At 41.0% G+C, this 22,261-nt stretch overlaps 1 long non-coding RNA gene across 2 annotated transcripts in view; it reads left to right on the top strand.

The window, feature by feature from the left end:
- Positions 1–2,691: 2,691 nt before the first annotated feature.
- Positions 2,692–22,261, top strand: part of LOC144032207 (uncharacterized) — a 59,396-nt gene continuing 39,826 nt past the window's right edge. Inside the window, exons 1-4 of one of the 2 annotated variants that reach the window (XR_013287717.1) lie at positions 2,692–3,039; positions 6,975–7,119; positions 10,116–10,354; positions 20,190–20,251. This is a non-coding gene — a long non-coding RNA (uncharacterized LOC144032207). The remainder of the gene's footprint in view (positions 3,040–6,974; positions 7,120–10,115; positions 10,355–20,189; positions 20,252–22,261) is intronic. The other variant, XR_013287716.1, reaches the window with a different exon arrangement.

Here is a 22,261-nt window from a genome sequence, read left to right as displayed (position 1 = left end):
GTTTTAAGTTTAAGGGGCACTCCTGGCTGACAAAATATAATGGAAGCTAATCAGTTCTGGTTCCATTTAGCAAGTTTGATTTTTACTTTATTTTTCTACAATTTCAGTTCAAAGTTGGATACGCTCCGCTTTAACGTGGTTCCAGCCAGATATTGGTGATAAGCGTTCGATCACCCAAGCAAATGCGTCGTTAAACATGTTAGCTGTGTCAGATAGGTTAACTTAGCATTTAGCATGGCTTCTCCGTCTTTTTTCAGCATTCCTCCGTGAGTATGACACTTCTTTGAACGTAGCTTATTTGTCTCTATGAAGGCGATGATTGCTGACTTAGAAGCGACTCCGCAATGTGTTTAGATGCACTGTTATCCAATGAAGCTGTTGCTAGCTAGCTGCTTCTGTGTCAGTAGCATAGAGCTTTCTTCGACCTCTTACTACGCGCGGTAGGTAACGTGAGCCCAGCAAAGCTTTTTAAGGCCGTCTTGGTGGTCGTTCTTTCTTTTGATGGTTGTCTTAGCATTTCTCAGTTTTGCTATTCAGTGTGTAAATTGAGGTGCTAATGGCGCTATGAGAAACTGCTTAATTCGAGCCTTGCTAGTGATAGAATATTTTACTATAGACTTTATGATGAACTTATTTTACTTCATATAACAATATTGTTTCTTTTGCTACCTTCATATACCTAATTTTTTAATTTGTTATACTCTGTTAATCCCTGTTTTTTCTAACGAGGGTTTGCGCCTTGCCCTTTTCAGCAATGTTTATTGTACAGTGTTCACATAGCTCGAACAGCGATTTCTAATTTCCATATACAGCACCGTGGATGCCCTAAAATAATGATAGTAAGAATAAAACTTCTAAAGAGGATAAGTGATACTTTCTGCCAACAACATAAAGCCCTAACCATGTTCTTGCTAATTCATAAAGCATTGCAATTTTCTGTCTCTTTCAATAAACATATAATTGTCTACAAAAAAAAAAAAAAAAAAAAAAGAGAACCAGACCTTGAGGATATGTGCAAAGATTTATTCAATGCAAGACTGCTGGTGTTTATTTTCCACATACACACATAAAACACACACACGCACACGCACGCAGGCAGGCTCCTGCTCGGTTACAGTAGAACAAGCGGCGTGCTGGCAGCAGAAACACGCACATTTGCAGGGTATCTCTCCATTCCACTGTAGAGGGTCCAACGCAAATACAAAGAACAACTGTCACATTCAAAACTCGAGCTGAAATGACTGGCTGGGTTTCCATTCATCTTGTCTGTCAGGGTCCCTCTTTTTTATTCGCTGCCATGAAAAGTTGGAACTGTATGAGAACCCCCACGCTAGAGGGAGAAGATCAAGTGCGTAAGGATTTAACAGATGGAATTGTGACTAAATGGAGCGCTAATGCATGGATAGTATGAATCCACTTTGCATGCTCGATGTTACTGGCAGTCGAACTCACGTGACCAGAATGCAGAAGTTAGCGGTCGCATTTATCTTTAAGTTAGGTTGTCAAAAAAAAAAAAAAAAAAAAAAAAATGGAGAATATGGCAAGGTTTTTTTTTTTTTTTTTTTTTTTTTTTGGTAGAGTTTGCCTTGAATAATAAATGGAATATACCTGTAAGTCTGAATAATTTTCCCTGATTCAACATTGTTGTTATTGTCCTTTCTCCAGACATGGCACAGCACAATCTGCCGAATTCCCACACATGCTTAACTAGGCATACAAAAATAAAACCCATTGTCCTAAGGGGCGTTAATATGAGACTGATTTAACAGTTTTTTGTTTTGTTTTTCATTTATAAGGCTTTTATTTGTCGGTTTGCATGACAAAGAAGAAGTTTTAAATAAATTACAGAATTTGTGAAATTACCAACACAAGGTCTAACCTGCCTCTACATAGTTACTTCATGCGCTGCTCAGGTAATAGAGCTTCGCAATCTTTGCACATGTTTTCAGCAATTATCTTCAAACATTTCTAATGTATTTAGAAACAAATCTCTGAATTCACTTGACAAGGTCTTTACAGTGCTGTGACAGCTCTCGGCTTCATTTACAGGTGATTAGCATGTGTGTTTTCCATCCAATCCCGTATGACGTTCCGCAGCGATCTGCAGTCAAAAGAGAAACACAATCCTAAACCAAAGCCTTGTGGATATCCTCGCTCTGGTGTTTACTCTGGCACCTTTTGAAAAATACGGTTGTTTTATTCTTCTGATGCTCTGCGCTGCCGCATAGTAAACTGTTGAGTCACATCTAATTTAGCAGCTATTTTATCTGCTTTAACTCAGTCAGATGAGCAGTGTGTGTGTGTGTGTGAAGATGTGCATAAATTGGCCTGCTGGAATTTATTTTGTTTGAGCCCATATTGTGTGTATTTGTGTGTGGGGGTGTGCGTGCGCGGGCCCCCAACCCGGAGCTATTATGCGGGGACAGCAGGTATAATATCGGCAAACCTTTTTCCGCTGTGCTGGATAAGTAATGGCCTCAAGACGTCACCTTTATCTTTAGCCACACTCCTGCAGCTGAGGCTGTGTGTTTCCAGCCGCACACTCCCTCCATGATGCACAGGTGAGGTGTGGTATTATATATGTATGCGTGCGTGTGTGTGGGTGCTATTTATCCTCCTCCACCTCCCCCTTATGTCTCTCACAAAAGTGGCCATGAGGAAGGCAGATAGGGCCGAGACTGACACATTCATTTCCTTAACAGGCGCCGATGCAGCGCTGCCTCCTTTTAAGCAGCTTTAGTTATTTATCCCCTAACAAATTTGGACGTTGGGTGAATACAGAGCAAGGCGCCTCTGGGAGCATCCCATCATGCCCTGCAAACAGAAAGGGAAAGGGGCCGCGATATGGAGCGATTAGGGTGAGGTGGGAAAAAGACGGAGGAGGGCGAAGCGGTTGAAGCGGAGTGATGGCTTGCGAAGGAGATAGCGAGAGAATATTGAAATGAGACAGAGGAGAAACAAAGGAAGAGCCTGGTGCGGAATGAGTGAGCTTTGTGGTCCCGGGCTTCATGGGAGGTGCAGCCCAATCATTTATAAAAGGTAAATGCTGTCAGGACACAGGGCGTTTAAAGGCGCCGCGCTGCAGGTGTGATTTATGCTCTCAGCGCGGGGCTATAAATCACCCTACCTTTGTTTCCACAGGCAGCGGCTGTGGCTGCTGCTGTGTGGAGGCATAACCACGCCTGACGCATACACACACGCGCGCACACACAACAGACCCTGCAAAGATGTATGATGATGGAACTGGGTGGATGGATGGGGAGTGAACTCGTTGGAGTCTATCAGTGCGAGGTGTTGAGTTGTGGACGCACACGCGTGCGCGCATAAACAATCACACAGTGCTTTCAGTGCCGTGAAGGGAGAATATCCTTTTACTAACAATTAATTTTTGGCCATTGTTAGTCTACAAAATGGATGAAGGTTGGCCTGTATTTGGATATCCTACTGTAAAGTCTATAGCAGGGGTGTCCAAACTACGGCCCACCATACATTTTTTGGCGGCCCGCAGCAAATACTAAAAATAAATTTTCAATGCTGTGTTAAAAAAAAGAAGAAAAAAAAAGAGGGTGGATTAAACATTTCTAGCTACGCAAAGACACAAATTTGCAGCTATTAATTCAGCTGATGTTTGTTTATGTACAGCACTTTGTATACAGCAACGCCTGTTCTCAAAGCGCTTTATAAATTGAGTTGAGTTAAATTAATGGTTCTTAAGTGTGGTCAGTTTACTACCGATTGTTCTTGTTGTGGTTCAGAATGTGAATTTGGGATTCAGCTGCTGATCAGTGGAGAAGCGTATCTATTATAGTGGCACACAAGGGTCACTATTTGCCTTGTGACTGTTTTCAATAAGTAACTGTACATTATATCAGCAATTTATAATTGCTTCATTGATTTTTACCATGTTTAACTCATTCACTGCCATTGACGGAAAAAGACGTCAAATGATGCATTTTTTTTTTGCTGGTCTGCCAATGAATGTGCTAAAAAAATCAAAAAAAAAAAATCAAAGTGGCCCTTGCAGCTTTCTATTTTTCTGTATGTGGCCCTCAGAGGAAAAAGTATGAACAATATCTTGTTAATGATGAATATACATTTCAGAACAAGCTATGATTTTTCATTTTTAGATAACCCCCCCCCCCCCCCCCCCAAAAAAAAAAAAACAAAACAAAAAAAAACAAACAAACTACACACAGCAGACTATTTTCTTCTGAGACGAAGCGACGTCAGAACCCACATGAGTGAAGTGATTTGGCCGGCTAAAACTGCACATTTGAGTAAGCCTGGTTTGTTAAAATCGCATCATTTTATGAAGTAAGACTGCATCAGACTGTCAGTATCAAGTGTGTATAGACTAGAGTCATTTCGCCTATTAAACTGCTTTTAAAAAGAAGTCTGACGGATGTTACCAGCCTATATGAGGCACTCGCTTGGCGGCTAGCTGCTAGCCAATAGCCGCTAACGCTAACAGGTGCCGAATTCTACTGTGTCAGTGTAACTTAAACATTTAAAAACTTTTTTTTTTAGCATCCTTAATTAGCTATGTATATAAATATAGATACTTTGTGATGATTTTAGTGGCAACAGTTTGTGATGCCAATTTAAATTTAAACTTGGTTCCAGCTACCTAACTTCCTGTAGATGAGTCAAGTCAGCCACCAGGCCACCACGCGCTGCTTCAACTTCAAAATAAAAGCATATCAAGGCACTGATGTCCATTTATTACTGGATTTGGGAAGATTTTATTTTGAAGTTGAGCTACTCACTATGTTAGCGACGTGTTAGCATCATGCATAGCAATATTCTACGGCTAGCTTGACTGTTTTCCCGAACCCCGAGACAGAAAAAAATCCTCAAACATTTTGTTAATTCAAGCTACTCCTATTATTCGAGGACCTCAAGTACACATTAAATGTACATTTTAACACCCCTCAAGTCATACTTTGTGAATTGACCAAAGTGCTTGGGAATAATACTCCAAACGAAACAGAAGTCGGCTTGCATCATGGGACGGATTCTGTTCAACCTTGGCGGCTTCACTGTTTGTGACAGGCAATTATGAAAACACTTAAAACTCGATTTGTCCTCATGGTCTCACTCCATGACATCAAATAATGACTGTATCAGTTTGCCTTTTCACTTCAGCATGAATTGGAACAAAATGCTTAGTGTTTGAGAAACCTGGTGGATTAACCACAAAGTTGGACCGTTGCCACTCAGTGATAACATGCTGTGTCCTATACAGACACAAAAGGATGCCTTGTGTCAGAAACAAGTGTCAGCAAAGCACTGGTATTCGACAACCTCGAATTTGAAGGGCCTTCTAATGGTTTCGATAAAATGCTAATATTGTTATTGACCGTTGTTTCACCGCTGTGTGGAAGATTCCTGATCAAGCATTTCTTCGTCACCAATTAGCTTATCTTTGGGCACATCAAGCACTTGAGCAATGAGGACACAGGCGGTATTGATAAGATGTTTTCGGGGGAGGCAGCGGCACTTCAGCAAGGTCACATGTTCTGCTTATGACGCTCACATTGTTAGCATTCTTGAACAAGCTCAGATAAAGACGATTGTTCTTCAGTCAAGTGCCCATTACTTCTGATAAAGGTCGACGGGGATAATGTTTTTTTTTGTTAGATTTGAGTTCTCTTTGTTCTCTCCATGCTTGTGTGGGTTTTCTCTGAGTACTCCCGCTTCCCCCACATTCCAAAACATGCATGTTAGGTTCATTCAGGATTAAAGAACGTACATTATGTGTCACTCAAAGTCAGCTGGGATAGGCTCCAAATATCCACAACTAAATGCATGAATGACTCACGACTTTGGGCAAGGGCAGCGGAGAGCTCCTTCTGCTGGTGCCATTATCTATTATTATTAAAATTGTATTTATTTTCATTTTGAAATTATTAAATGTTGCCAATTTGAGTTGTAAAAGTACAACTAATTAAGTAGTGTGAAATTGATGAAATATCCATGATCGACTATGAGGAAAATTAACAATCAGTTATTTATTTTTAATAGGATGGTAAAATCATGAACTCCTGTTTCCATGCCAATGTCATATTAAACAGAATAATGCTGCCAAAAGGAATTGTAGCGAGGATGTAGTTCAACTTCCCAGAGCTGACGATGATGCAATGTTGTTGCTTTTAAATTTAGACCACAAACGAGAATCAATCTCACATCTGCTGGTCTCAGCCAATTAGTGTGTCCTCAGTTTCAAGATAAGATGAATCGACAATTGATAGGGTTAACGATCAATGAATCAATATTATGGCTAAGTTTCTTTTGTTATGTAGCTTAGAGAAGAATTTGTTATAGAAGAATACTTGTTCATGTAAAAATGCCACTAAATTATTGAAGTACTTGTAGCACTTTTTTTTCTCCCCAAATAAGATACATCTGTCTTCTAAATTAATTTGTGTTGATATTTGGTTCATTTCATTAACGCTTGAAAGACGTCATCTTTGTCGTAAGCAAATGTGAAAATTGGACAAGATGTCTTCAGCGTCTGGGGTTTGTAAGATAGATAAATAAAATAAAATCAACTTGTCATAATTTTTACCTCACAATAGGTGAATGAAGTAAATGGTGTATCGAACAGTCACATTTTCAAAAATGACTTAAAGGTAATTTGGATTTGCAGAACACTGAAAACTACCTTCTCTGCGACAAAAATCTTGGCCTAATTAAATGAATTTTGATGTAGACTAAAGTGACGAACAAACTCCCTCACTTCTTCCAAATTAATGCACAGGCGTACCTCTTCAAACATCATCAATCCTTTCAGCCAAACTGCATTTCACTCTTGCTCAAAAAGCCAATTGTGTTTGCTGAGATTCTCTCGACTCAATACATAATACAAGTGTATAAATCAGGTCGCAGACGGGGGCCGGGAAATGGAGACGTTAACGTGCAGGGGACACGAACAAGCTGACCTGAATGCTCGCTGCTCTTCTGATTTCCCCCAGGAGCTCCTCTCTGGCCTGTGCCACTGGTTTTTGGATTCCTGAGGGAGGCCATTACCGCTCCCGATCCTTATGTATGTATGGCTGGCTGCTGCCTCTGACTGCCAAGACGCTCGCGCGCGGAGGACGAGCCCAATGATTTTACAAGGTGATTATTTGCGCTGTGCATCTGGATGTGGAGCTGCGGCTAATAGGCTTTATTTGGAACTTCCAGAGCAGTTGGTGGCCTTTATCAGTACATGGCTGATTAGCAGGTCGTCCTATCAAACAGGCTGCTTAGTCCTTCTGAAATGGTCGGGCGCCCAGAAGTCCAACATGGGGTTCAACCAAATTTATATCAAATATGCTTCAAATGTCAAAAGGATCAAGGAGGTTACAACAAAAAATTATCTAAACTAAACTTGATGCTGTGTGGCCATTAGCACATCACTATACTCTATGAGTCCTGATAAAGCGCTTTAAATGTTGATAAAGCACTAAGATAGTAAATGAAGTGCACTATTTACCATCATATGGGGTGGCATGGCTCAGTGGTAGAGTGGGCGTTTCCCATCCGTTAGGTTCTGGGTTCAATCCTCAACCCTGTTGAGTGCTTTGGGCACCATATGGTGTAGTTAAAGTGCTATATGAAAAGCTGCCCATTTATGATGAAATATTTTATTTATTTATTTATTTATTTATTGGACTATGGCGTGTTTTTCAGCAAATACTACATAGCACTATATGTATTACTCCCGTCATACCCGGGAATGTTAATAATTAGGGACGGGCGAGTACCGATACCAGGTATCGGTATCGGGCCGATACCAGCCTTTTTTCAAGTACTCGAGTACTCGTGACGCAAACGAGTACAAGCGACCGATGGCAGAGGGGGAAGACGTTAAGTGAGTCCTCCTTGCCTGTAAGTGGCGCTAGCTTACAGAAGTTTTTCACCAAAACTTCACAGGTTTGGAAATACTTCAAAATTGTGAGTCTTAAATTAAAAGAGCATTTTTGTGTTTTATTTTGAGCGTTAAGACTATTGAAGAGTGACTGTGCTGTTTTTTTTTTTGTCAAAATTAAAGGAAATATATTTGTTTAAAAATATCTTTTAGTCTTTTTTTTTTTTTTTTTTTTTTTTTTTTTTTGGTCAAAATGTACTACTGGTATCAGCAGTTGGTATCGGTGAGTACTGAGGGTCTGAAAAAAAGTGGTATTGAACATCCCTATTAATAATCATATGAAACTACATTCCATTTTTAATTGGATGCTACAGATGCAATGTTGCAATGCTGTTCAATTTCAAAATGTAGCAAAACTGTTTGGCGACTCACGGCCACTACTGAAAACCCAATTTTGTAGTCACCGTAGTATTTTCAGTTGTTTATTGAACACCGGGAGAACAGAAAATCACATTTGGGGAATGTGAATACTCACACAGAGGCTGCTTTCGGCCATTACACAAGGACCCTCTAAATGATAAATGCTTATGTTAGTCATGATGTGTATGCAAATTATAAGTTTTCAAAGTTTTGTCCCTCAAAAACGGCATCATTGTTCTTAGCAAACGGCGCGTTGCCCTGGCAACCGTGTGAGACAAAATAAAAAGTTTCCAATAACTTGTCATCTTAAATATCTTTAGATAAAACTCACTTTGTCTTCAAAGAGTTAGAATTTTCACTGTATTTATGTAAAACTTTTCTTTATACTCATCTCACAATTAAACATGTTCACTGTTAACTACAAAAAAAAACCTGCCTGTACAGTTTTATGATGCCAATATTTTGAGCAATCAAATTCTATAATGTAATCTAAAGGTATATGAAACTCCAACAACTACCAGCCGATTGTGTTCAACTTGGGAGGTTCCAGTGTCGAAGGAAATTGGCTTCAAAAGTTTCCCAATTATCCGAGCCTTGTGATGTGAACATAGTACTTTCACTTCAATGGATGGCTTATGTTTTTATTCCTCAACGCTTGCTCACTGTCCAGTACATCAGGAGTTGCCTTTCTCCCGTCTGATGGGCTCGATAACCTTTTTGATAGCCACGTGCGCTCGTTCTCCACAATCTCCAATTGGCCAGCTGGACCGAGCAAAGTTGTCTCGCCAATCTAATTAACAAAATAAATCTGCTCGGCTTCTTGGTGCTGGAATAAAGGGGACGATAAAAGTGGGCCATAGACTCGCTTCGTAATGTCTGTCCGCCACAATAGATCCAAGCGTTCGTGCTCGAATGTGTCCGTCTCTCTCCGCCGAGTTAAAAATAGTGTGATTAGGAGGTTAAATTGATAAAAAATTTGACTTCCTGATGGTCTCTTTGTCTTTCTACAGCTGGGAGGAATCGGGGTCTATTTCAATATTAAAAATTCATAAAGCAAGGCCATGAATTGGAAATTGTGTCCACATATAGCTTGGCCTCCATCTCACAAGTGTCCATGAGGCAACGAGCAAATAAGAAGGCAGGCGTGCCTCTCTCGGCCTCATCCTGTCACTAGTACTGTGATCACATGATGCTGTCTGGCACATGGCCGGTCACGGCATGATGGAGGAATTGCCAGAGGGCACCCTTTTGAAATCAAGCAGAACATTTCATTAGTAAGGACTTTCTTTGGAAGCGTCGATCACGCCAGACACAAAAGAGGTTTTATGTTTTTAAATGAATCTAAGAATCTTCAGCAGAAGTAGAAGTTTCATTGGCAACACTGCTTGGTGTCTAAAATGGAACAATATTTCTTTATGTATTCCTCGTAGAATGTTACCCGATGAGCCGTTATCAGGTACATAAATACTTTAATTGATGTAATTGTAATTAATCCAAAACAGTCAACATTTTTTTTTTGTTTCTGTCAAGAGAAAAAAATAAGTCGTGATGATTGGCATACAAAATGATCCAGGAACAGTTTGCCCATCACTTGTAGTTGGCTCGCATTGTTGGCAGTCGAGAAGGAGCTGACTGCCTTCCAGTCTCAGGGAAATAAATGTCCCTTAAAAAAAAAAAAAAAAAAAAAAAGAGAGAAAAGACAAGGCAAAAAATAAATAAATCCCATTTTATCATACTGTCAAATCTAATTGTTTCTCTCACATTAAAGGTTAGCTCATAAAAAAAAAAGTAAAAGATGTGCGACTGTTACATTTATTGCGCTCGACGTGTCTCCCTCTTTTAGATATGACAGATTAGAAGAGTGATGATTCCATGCCGGAGGTGTTGCGTATTCCTGCATTCGTGTCTCCAGTGGATTTTGCTGCCAGACTGGCACTAATAACTGCTATGAGCCACAACATGAACAACACATGCATAGCGGGGACACGGAAACTCTCTTAACGTTTTCCCTCTCGTCTCACCCAGCCGCCTTCTTCCACTTGAGTGTTTCGTAGTCACCTTTGCTGGGACAACTCTGTGCAGGTATGCGCAAATTACTTTTTGTTTGGAAGATGTTAAGTTGCTGTCAATCATTTATATTACATTTACTATAGAAAAAAAACAGACTACATTACTGCACACGCCAACGAATGAATATTACTAAAGTATTTTATACTGAAATTTAGTGGCCAGGGGAATTTATTTATTTAACTGCAGATAGGGAGGAGGCCATTATTTATTCAAATATGATTTATTTAAAAAAAACATTTTCCGAATTAATGACATGACCATAGTTAACTCACGATTAATTGCAGTTCTAAATGTCCAATAAAATGCTTTAGTTTTCATACTCTTAACATAGAAGTGGAAATAATCTTAAGCTAATATAAATATGGCTGTATCTTTTAATCATTTATACAGTAATTTCATAATAATTCATAAAATTGAGTTACAATTAGAAAATCTACTGTACGCTAAAAACTGCTGTGATATTAATTTGTTTTTAGGTCATTTTTCTGCCACTAGATGGCACAATTGCATTTGTGAGACGTTGGCGACAACTCAGTGTATTTTTCTTTTCATATTAAGAGCTATTTAATCTTTAACATGACGTAACTTGTGAAATTCTGCACATTTTTAAAATTGCAAAATACAACTTGACCGGTATATGCATTATTAAATTTATCAATACTAAATATTGACGTGGATATGTCTACTGCATTGTGACTGGAATTTTCCCAGTACAGGCTTCCAAGTAAGGGCGGCCATTAGTCGTGTGTTAAAGCAACTTTAAATTAACTCAAAATTAACACACTAATTTTGACACCACTAACATATAGATTGTGATTGTTACAACATTGGTTGGCTTGTTATTTACTATGAAATACAGTCATTTATGATGGAACTTTTTCCATTAACAATGACAGAGTCCCATTCAGCTCTACCAGCCTCTTACATCATTCTTCATGAAAAATACAAATATCCTGATAGCGAACACTAGGCAGCAAAAAAAAAAAGGAAAATAAATCCCCCCATTTTTTTCCCCCCAGAATAAGAACAATAAAAATACATATTTGAACATGTGAAAATAGCTTCAGCTTGTTTCAAAATCTTTTCAAAAGTAAACTTTAAGAAGACCCCTACAGGAAGAGGAGTTGTATTACTCTGTTAAAAACAAGAGAATTTATCAGGAGATTCTTCCTCCGATGGGTTGGGGGCGACCATATTACAGCCCCACTTTCTGCTCGGGGAAGGCGGAGGAGGAAATAGATGGTTCTAGATATAATAGCAATGGCCCCTGGGTGGTACTCCTGTGAGGAAGAGAGCGGAGATGAGAGTGGAGGTGTGAGTTTGCAGTAAGATTACATTTTCCCTCATTTTTAATGGATACGCGTGCATCTATCTTCTCCTTTTTCCCCCCTTGTGTCACTCCCACTATTGCACTTCTGTTTAGCCGTGTTCCATTTTTCTCACTGGCCTCTTTCAACACACACACATGCACATACTTGAAATGCTCACATTCAGAATCATGCGCACACACACACTTCTCCCGGCATCCTCCCTCACTTGATCCTTACACCTACGTGCTACAGATGGTTTCATTTTATAAGAGATAAAACCACATTTGGTGGAACTGATTAAACAGAGGGAACAACATCCCCATCTGCCATTTATTCCAATCTGAAATTGCTTGGGCAGATGCTGACATCTTTGGAGATGATTGATTCACCCCGTCTGGCCAGAGAGGGGTTGCGTCCTCCCAAGGGCCGCAGCTTCCCGGAGCTTCCCACTGCCCCGCCATGGCTTCGCCGGTGATAGAGCCGGCAACCCCGCCCCCACTCCTCTCGCTGCCTCAACCACCGGCAAAAGTCCCCCATTTCTCCTCGCCGGCAAGCTGTCGCAATCAGCAGAGCCGCTGATTGGACTTGGGCAGGTGATCTCGACGCACTCGAATCACGGGGCCAGTACATGCCAGCTCGTTCTCTCTCTGTACTGGTGTGTGACTATGATGGTGACAGCATGGGTGGGTGATCAAGGATGTGCTTGTGATTCCACTAAATGTCACACAAATCATGCTCGGTTCATTTTTTTTTTCCCGCCCACCTGTTGTAGTCAGACTGCTTTGTTTATTTATTTTTTTGTCACAGATTACAAGCAGAACCGAGGTAACGTTGCAGAATACTGTATATTTTTTCTAATAGTGGTCAAGGCTTTATTGGAGGCAGCTAATTGCCATTGAATCACCTACAAGAACAAAAATGTTCATATAAATTTAAATATTTATTTGAAATGTATATAATAGTATTCCTAAAAATCCAGTTCAGGTAACAATCTCCTGTCCAATAAATAGCTTAGCCCGAAGATAACCAGCCGAGCTAGCTAAGTAGCTAGTTAGTAGCGACTTAGCTAGCTCGCTTACACAACAAGCCACAAGTCAACTTATGAGCGCACCAGATTCAGTTGTCCATCCATCCATTTTCTTAACCGCTTGCTCCTCACAAGGGTCGCGGGGGGTGCTGGAACCCATCCTAGCTGGCTTCGGGCAGTAGGCGGGGTACACCCGGAACTGGTAGCCAACCAATTGCAGCAGATTCAGTTGTTTCAATCCAAATCACTTTGTTTCTATAGCACATTTGATAAACAAGCGTTTCCAAAGTGCTGCACATTGAGATCTGCTCACTATCATACACATAAAATCGAGTAAAACCATATATAACTATAAAAATAAAGAAGTCGACAAAATACTAAAACACAATAATTTAAATAAAATAAATAAATAATAATAAATAAATAATACATAAATAATAATAAGAATAAAAAATAATGAATAAAAAAAAAAAGAAACAAAACGAAATAGGACCACAAAATTTACATTGAACTAAAAGCTAAAGAATAAAAGTGGGGTCTTAAGACGAGACTTAAAACACTCCTCCACTGTGGGAGCAGTTTGAATGTGGAGAAGCAGATTGTTCCACAGCTTCGGGCCAACCACAGAGAGGTCCCTATCCCCCCTAGTTTTCAGTCTCGTCTACAGTACGAGCTGGAACTGGCCCTCAGACTAAAGTGCGCGCCCTGGAGTGTACTTCTGGAAGAGGTCTGAAATGTACGGAGGAGCCAGCCCGTTCAAAGCTTTAAAAACAAACAGTAAGATCTTAAAATCAATTCTAAAATTAACAGGACGCCAGTGCTAGGATGCAAGGATTGGCAAGATATGTTCATGTTTTTTGGTTCCCGTTAAAAGTAATGCTGCACAGTTTTGAACTAACTCTATATGTGTCTGGAATTGGCTGGTGGCCAGTCCAGAGTGTTTGCCACCTCTCACCCAAAGTCAGCTGGATCTCCATTTCAATGAAGAAAATCGATTTGATATGCAAAATGAGTAAATTAAGGATGAATTCATAAGTCAAAGTACCACTGTAGTTTCTTAATACCTGCGTGGATTCAGTGGAGTAACTAGTTCAAATCAAAGCCTTGGCTAGTTCACTGTGCTTTGGCCTTCGTTTTCCTCTAGTCATCATCCAGCATGTGATCACATAACTGCGGACTGAGGTCTGTGTTGTCATCACGCCGTGTGAACCGTTGCCGTGATCTCGACCCCCACCAGAGGTAACGTGGATGAAAGAGTGAAGAGAATACCAAATGGGCCCGGGGTGATTAAATATTCCACTCAACCTTCATCTAATCAACATTTATAGTGTCCTGCCAGTAGAATTACGCTGCCCTCCACTAAATCGCCTCTGCATCATCACTTGTAAACACTCAAGCATTTTAAGATGGAGATCTCCTCCCGCAAAAAAAAATGCCATCAAGGCCGACCGCGTGCGTGCGGATGTGAGCATGGTGTCATAAAAACTGCTGAGCTGGGCTCCTCGATGCAATCAAGCTGTGGTCTCAGCTCATATACTTGTTTGATGATAAGCGAAGATGGAGGGAGAGTGATGGAACTCTCCGAGGGAAGGCGGCCATCATTTAGCTCGGGGAGCGGGTGTGAATCATGGCGGGGAAAGGACGGGATGCCGCAGGCGACGGATGAATCATTAGGACGGCGCTAGAGGGGGAGGAGAAGGGCACGTGCCCCCCGGTGACTTAGATCCATCGACTGCAGCATCGACCCTCAGGATTCCAACCTGTCCATCTTTTTTTTTTTTTTTTTTGCCTCTGTCGCTATCTTTCTACTCTCCCGCTCTCATCAGGCGTGTCATTCCATCAGAGGCCTCCTCGTTCCTCTCTTCTAAGCCCCTTGAAGTATGACTCGACGCGGGAATGGCAAATGAATTCCCAGTCCGAGTGCGTACTCCGAGCCTCTCTGCTGCCCTCCCTCTCTCGCCTCGGGCAACCAATTCTACCGCTCTTCCTTGTCCTCCATTCTTTCCTCCGTTACAACAAACCCGACACCCACGGCGAGCTCGCAATACTCCGGGTGAGCTGCTCACCTGCGCTAAAATGACGCGGACTAACATAAAAGGAAGACACGCAAATTGTTTCGGCGTGATGGCGAACTTGGCCCCTTACTGTCCCACTTCTCCCAGTGCAATAATCAATTAGCAGCGACATCCGCGCGAGAGTCGCAACTCCCGAAGGCTTTGACTTTGGACTGGCAGAGGTTAGAGGAAAACAATGTGGAAGCTGCCTTATCTCCGAACACACGAATGTTTGTTAAGGCTCCCCATTAAGTTCCACCCTTGAATTTGCATATTAATTGCATTTTGGCTCTACTTTCCCGCTTTAAGGCTTGTGTTTATAGGTGCTTCATTTCTTTGAGAAGACACTCGTGTCCGCGGGGAGCTCACCTGCAACAGAGGACAAGAAGTGAATTTCCACAGGAAATTGCTTTAACTTGAGTGTAATCGAATTTTCACCCACACACACCTTGAGTTGAGGGCCTAGAGGGCTCGGCCGCATGTGGATCCGCTCTATTCACGCAGCGTAATACCACATATGTGGCAAAAAAACAAGTGGGGAAATGCAAATGTTTTGAAGTCATCTGGCAAAACCAGAACGTATCACGTCACAAATTTTTTTCCATGCCGTCCTCCTGCCGAGCGTGCTTTGGCAGCTTTCTCCAGAAATGTTTGAAAAAGATGTGAAAGTTTTAATGACTGGATTGAGTGGGGGGATAAAGGAACAGCTGGAGATTCTGTAATGTAATGGCTATTCTTATATGGGAGAGGTACATGCAAGCTGTCTGGTTTTGAAGAAAAAAAAGCCGTACTGCAGTTTTATCCTCGCGCACAAAGAACAGGTGATGGAGCGTTCTCTTGTCCCCGTCTCCAAAACAATGTGGCCATATGGAGCACATTTGAATATGAAGCAGCAAATGGCACTTATATATGTGCGATATCCCATCATAAAGAGGCAGGCTATTTATTATCATCATGATAATAATTTCTGTTCACAGATTATGATTTGCATGTTTTTTAATTGAGACGCTTGTGTGCGATTCCATAGAAAGAAAGTTAGATTGTATTTTTTGGCATTAGACCAGGAAGAAACAATTGCAATGTTCACAAGGGCAAACGTTGTCCTATTGAAACCTGATGAAGTCATTTCCTAAATATGAAATATTACTATTAGAGAGGGTTATTTAACTGGATTTCCTTGATTGGCTGGAGGGGTGTAAACACTGTCTTTCCACAGAAACGGCCCGCTGTTTACAAAACAAACACAAAATGGCAAAATACAGGCGGGTGGGGTGGGGGCTTAGGACGAAATCACCACCAAAGATTAACATAAACACAGACGTGTAGACTGAGAGAAACTTAAAGTGTGTACATCCTGTATTTAAAAAGTACATTTTTCTGAGTGAATCCGGCAGACAGCCCCTTTAACGTGATTCTTTAAGCTATTTTCTTGTGTAGAATAAGGCTGTGCAATTCTTGTTAGAGCTAAATTCCACTGCATGATACTTTGCTTTGTGCTTCTGTTGAAGTCAGAATCTAATGATCTGCACTCGGAGGGGGAGTAACTCAGTTCGAGGACATTGATTTTCTTTTGTGCTGCTGATTGATCTGTGGCCAGTATGCCACTGCCTACAAGAAGACCTTGATACAAAGCAGCTGCAAAACAAAAATATAACATGTACATCATAGAATCCATATTTCTAATTCCCCAAATGTGTTTGTGCATATTTCGATGCAAGGCGAGCTTTATTTGTGCGACCGCATGATGATTAGTTGCCGCTATGCCACTGGCCTCCCATGCCTAATGCCCTTTTCCAGTCTAGTGTGAATAACATGCGAGCTGTAGCCTGGGAGTGTCATTACGACCTCAATCGCAGCCGACCACTCCCCAGGCCTCCCCGTGGCGGCACCCGCTGCATCACAGCCCCCCCCTCGGAAAAGGGTGCATGCGCACACACAAACGCGCACATGCACAAATTACACCCCTCAGCCTTTCCATTAGGCCATTTGCCGCAGCACGCTTCTCTTAACATGGTTGTCTGACTGCTCTGTCTCGTCTGTGCTAATGCAAGACTGGGTGTAGCCGCCCCCCCCTTTACGTTCACTCTCACCCCCTCCCACCAATGCGCGCATGGAAGCCGGTGTTTTACTTTTGGGAGGCAAACAAAGAAATGCAGTGGGACTTTGCAGTGCAGTGCATATGGTGCACAACAACAACATGCGCTGCTGCTTTTTAGGGAGCTTCCTATGTGCCGTGGGTGTACATATAAATGTCTTCTGAGGGGTTTTGGTCGGCACGCGGTGGGACACACAGGGCTGCTCTCCCGCAGATGCAATTAGACTAAATGGGATTATGCCTATCACATTTCAGACAGGCCGGGCCTCACAGCCACCTGGGGAAGAGGGTGATGGGTGGAACAGGAGGAGGAGGAGGGGATGGTGAAGAGAAAAAGAGGTGGAGGGGATGCACGGAGAGGAATGCTGTCTCTTAGATACCGCATCCCGTGTAGCACCTCTTCCCGTGTGCCGGCGCATATCTTGAAAAGATTTGTGATTTTTTTTTTTTTTTACCGGATGTCACATCAGCGTTAGACGTATTTCTGACCTGACATTATAACGGCATAGTGGGTTGTTGTTGATATGATGCACTTTAGAAGTACGCCCCCTGTGGTGGAAGGCTAAATGTCAGAAGGAAAGGTTGACATTTTCACACCAGGTGATTGGACCACAATATTCTCCCCATTGGGGTATTACTCTCGAGGATTGTGTTGGGCAAATGGACAAAGAGAACCCATGAGTACCAATACATTCGATACAAGGCACTAGTCAAAGTATACAGTTGTTTAAATATACATGAATAAAACCATGAATTTTTATATTAAATCTTGCAGATTCTATTTGGAGAGGGGTCTTCATAAAAAAAAAAAAAAGTTATATTAATTTGTGTTAAGGTAATTTTCTGCCACTAGATGGCATAATTACATTTGTAAGACATTAGTGACAGCTCAGTGCACACATTCTGCACATTTTTAAAATTGTAAAATTCAACTTGACCCCCGTCGCCACAAATATATGTATTATTATTAAATTTATGACTGCTAAATTTTTTACGTGAATGTGTGTTGCGTTGCGACTGGAATTCCCCCAGTATAGGCTTTCCAAGTCAGTGGCGGTCATTAATCGCACGTTAAAAAATTAGTGGCATTAAAGCAGTGTTTCTCAATTCCGGTCCTCAGGCCCCCCCTAGCCAGCCTGTTTTCCATGTCTCCCAATTCCCAATGCAGCAATTGGGAGACATGGAAAATAGGCTGGCTAGGCGTACCTGAGGACCGGAATTGAGAAACACTGCATTAAAGGAACTTGAAATTTTAACTTTTGACAGCCGTAATTGTAACATACTTTTAAATGTCTTTTTAAAAAAATCGTGTATATATATTAAAATGTATGTCAAGTGAAGCTAGACTTTAAAATAAAATTACCATATTTTCACGACTATAAGGCGCACCTTCAATGAATGACATATTTGAAATCTTTTTTCATATATAAGGCGCTACAGTAGAGTCTGGGTTTACGTTATGCATCCATTAGATGGTGCTGCGCTAAAGGGAATGTCAACAAAACAGTCAGGTCAGTCAAACTTTATTAATAGATTACAAACCAGCTTTCTGACAACTCCATTCACTCCCAAAATGAATAAACAGTTGTTTTATTATTTTCTTTGATGTAAAGTATTAGCTAGCGCGTCACCGATCGTGCAGGGTCGCCGATAGCGTCTTGACAGCGAGACCTGTTGCGGCTCAATATTGATCCATATATAAGGTGCACTGGATTATAAGGCGCATGGTCAGCTTTTGAAAAAATTGAAGGCTTTTAGGTGCGCGTAATAGTCGTGAAAATACGGTAATTACCATTATTATGTAGAACTGCAATACTAGTTATAATAAATGCATGGCACAATCTTTAATCTGTGTAAATAACTTGCTTTCCATGCTTTAATTCATCTGGGAGTGTACGTCCATAGGTGCTTCTGTTTTGGTTAACAATATAGATTAACTGTGCTCAGCAGCTTGCATTTGAGCAATCGTGCCTTTCCTGGTGGGGAAAGAAACAAGTCTGTTAAATTGAGGCATTTATTTGTCTTAACTGGATGATGCACATGGGACTAATTGGCGTCTGGTCGAGGGTCCACCACCATTTGTGCAAATACTGTAATTACTACTTTGATTGTTGGGATGTTATTCCAACACTTGACTATACATGTGTCGAAGGGATCTATATTCGTAGATAGCATAGCTGCGCTAGAGCATAAAAACTACCGCATCTTCGATTTTTGTGTAAGTCTTTGTTTCGCTTGTTTGGGAATCTGGCAGACCACTTGCGGGCGTTTCTTTTGACATGTGTCTGGTGCACCTAACAATTTTATACCTGCTCGTACCACGTCTAAATATTAGCACAGGTAGTCTAACAGGTAGTCTTTCCATCAGAACTATGACACCTGCGTGCATCAAAATCTCTGAATTAATAGAAATTAATTTATTTACCATATTTTGAAATCTCATCCCTGGTCACGACACAGCTATGGAATAACTGTTTGTCCCATTCAATAAACAGCTGAAAGTGCATCAGCAAACGTGAGTTTGTACACTGCCTTTTAAATGTCTTCCTCTCTCAGGAATGAAATGTCACAGCACTTTAGCGCTAATAAAATGTGAATAATTTCCCCCTCCAGTGGTAGCTGTATCCCATCTTGCACACACTTACCAATATTTCAGCGGGCCCACATTTTCCTCTTTTGGTAGTTTGTGGGGGCAGGACTGGCAGTCTCCCATAGACTCGCTCTCACATTAATCAAAAAGGAACGAGCGCGGTTCCCAAGCTCAATTGCGAGCCCACTGGTGCCAGCTGTGTTTGGGACAGACCCGTATTGGCCGGACTGACCCTGATCACACACTGTCATTGTTCCCTGGGCCTTGTAAACACTGAGCGGGCTACAGCTGATCAAATTCAGGTTAACGTAAGATGCACAGATGCATGCACATTGCATGGATATATGCAAACACTCTCTTGTATAGATACAATTCTATATGAAATATAATTTGTTTTTTTGACAATGTGTAGCTTGTCTGTAGATGCGCAAATGGAAAGCGTTACATCGAAGCTTATGGGGTTCCACAGAGGGAACATTTGTCACTGCAAGCAAATAGCTGTCTTAATGATGAGGGATTAAACATTTATGGAGGACCTAAGGTTCCTCCTACCCTTCCAGAGCACAGGGGACAGAAAACGGATTTGGTAACATAAACTGTGACAGGCTACGGACCATTAATTACTGAATTTGTTGACGTTATGACAAATAGTGTTGCCATGGCCCTCACCAGTGTCCGTGACTTGTACAAGGCCAGCTGGACAAAGTCGCAGTATTTTCCCTGTTAAACCACATGTGCAGGTTGACTTTAATCTATCTTGATCTTTTTCAGCCCTGCTGCATTATGACAGAAGTTCAATTGAGGCACACACACACACACACACACACAAAAAGGTAAGCAGTTTTTACGAACAATTTCTTCACTGTCTGTGCTTAGTTTCTCTCTTCACACTATTTCTGTTGTTGGTTCTGTCACTGTGTCAACTGGTGAGGTGACACCGCAAGTGTGAACATAAACAGCAATTCAGACCAGGATCTTTCCCAAAGCTTAAGCATGGCCTATTTTCTATTCATGGAACTACACATACACCATTGAACTCATATGACTAGCCTTTTAATTCTGATAACAAATTTAAGTTGGATGTTCAAAAATGGCTTCAGCTCAGCTCAGGTAAGACAGCAGAACCAGTTTTCTTCCATTTTGTCCTCCAATACTGTTCAATTAGAGAAAACTGAAAGTCTTATGCCTCGATGGCTGTCCAATTGAGATTTGAACCAATACCCAAACCCAGCCTGTCATTGGAGTCATGTGCACAACTACGGTCTTGTCATTTTTCCGTCTCAAATTGAGGTCAGTAGTGAAAGAAAGGCAACAGTGTGATGTGTGTGCACTGTGCGGGGAGCACCCCACCTCCCGGCCCCCCATCCTGTCACGCATGTGGTCAACTGTGCCCCATAGGGCCATCCACTATAAATGGTGGCCTGAAATCTTGGAGGCAATTTGTACATTCCCCAGTGGGATAGCCAAACCCAGTGGAACCTCTGATGTTGATGTCGAATTCAGAGGAGGACCAAATTTATGATAAAAATATACCTCTAACGTCACCCCCCAAAAGACAGACCCCTCAATATGTCATGAGACTTTAGGATTTCTTCAGGATTTCTTGTGAGACTCGAATATACCTTATTATTATTGTTATTATTATAATAATTATTATTCTTGTTATTATGGATATTGTTGTTGTTAATAATAATAATAATAATAATAATAATAATATTAAAATTATTATTAGTATTGAACATTTGGATAATAATAATAATAATAATAATAATAATAATAATAATAATAATAATAAAATTATTATTAGTATTGAACATTTGGATAATAATAATAATAATAATAAAATTATTAGTAGTAGTATTAAACATATGGATAATAATAATAATAATAATAATAATGATGATGATGATTATTTCAAAACCAGATGTCAGTGAATACTCACTGTTTGCTTAGTAACATAAAAGAATGGTAATAATACCTTTTGACTCAGGATGCTCGATACCACTTTTTTTCAGACCGATACCAGTATGACTACTCAACAGTTGAGTAATCACTGCTACCGACACCAAGTACTGATACCACAACAGTGACAGATAATTTCTACTTCCTGATGGTAAAAAAAAAGCTACAGAAGCTTGGCTGATACTGGTATCAACCGCTGTCGCGAATACCGGCACCTTGAATTAAGGCTGGGTATCGGCCCAATGCCGATACCGGGTACTGATACTCACACATCCCTATTTCGACATCAAATTATATTGGGATAAAAGTGAATCAAAATGCATTTGTTTTTCCAAAATTAAAATAATTGACTAAATCTGAGCCTTGAGCTCGACACTTGTGACATTGACACGTGTGTTCTAAAGGTGTCCTTATTTATTTATTTTTGCGTGTGTGTGAAACAAATCCAGTGAAACAAGGGGAAATCTGTAGTAAATTGGTTTTGTGTGTGTATGTAAATACTCGAGGGAGCACACACTGTACTCTTCTCTCGTTTAGTTTACCTAAAGCAAGTTCGATGATGGTTATTAACCTTTAACAGCACCAATGTATCACCTGGTGAACACAACCACCATTCATCACTGATTTTAACAATTTGTCCGAATGAGTCTCGGGTGAACTGCGAAGGTCTAAAGACTGCCTCATTTATAGCGCTAAATGACTTGGGCACCGCATTCTGAATAATGACTCCTTTTTATAGAGACACTTAAGATTGACCGTGCGGGTGCTAGAATAATAGCTGCATTTATGAGTCAAACGTATGGCGAGGAGTCACAGAGGGCATTGTGGTGCCTATCTGTCTCCTGCTGGATCTCAGAATAAGAGCAAGTCACCGCTATGAG

This window comes from Festucalex cinctus, chromosome 12 (assembly GCF_051991245.1).
Source record: "Festucalex cinctus isolate MCC-2025b chromosome 12, RoL_Fcin_1.0, whole genome shotgun sequence".
Lineage (NCBI taxonomy): Eukaryota > Metazoa > Chordata > Actinopteri > Syngnathiformes > Syngnathidae > Festucalex > Festucalex cinctus.
This window is presented reverse-complemented; position numbering and strand designations above follow the sequence as displayed.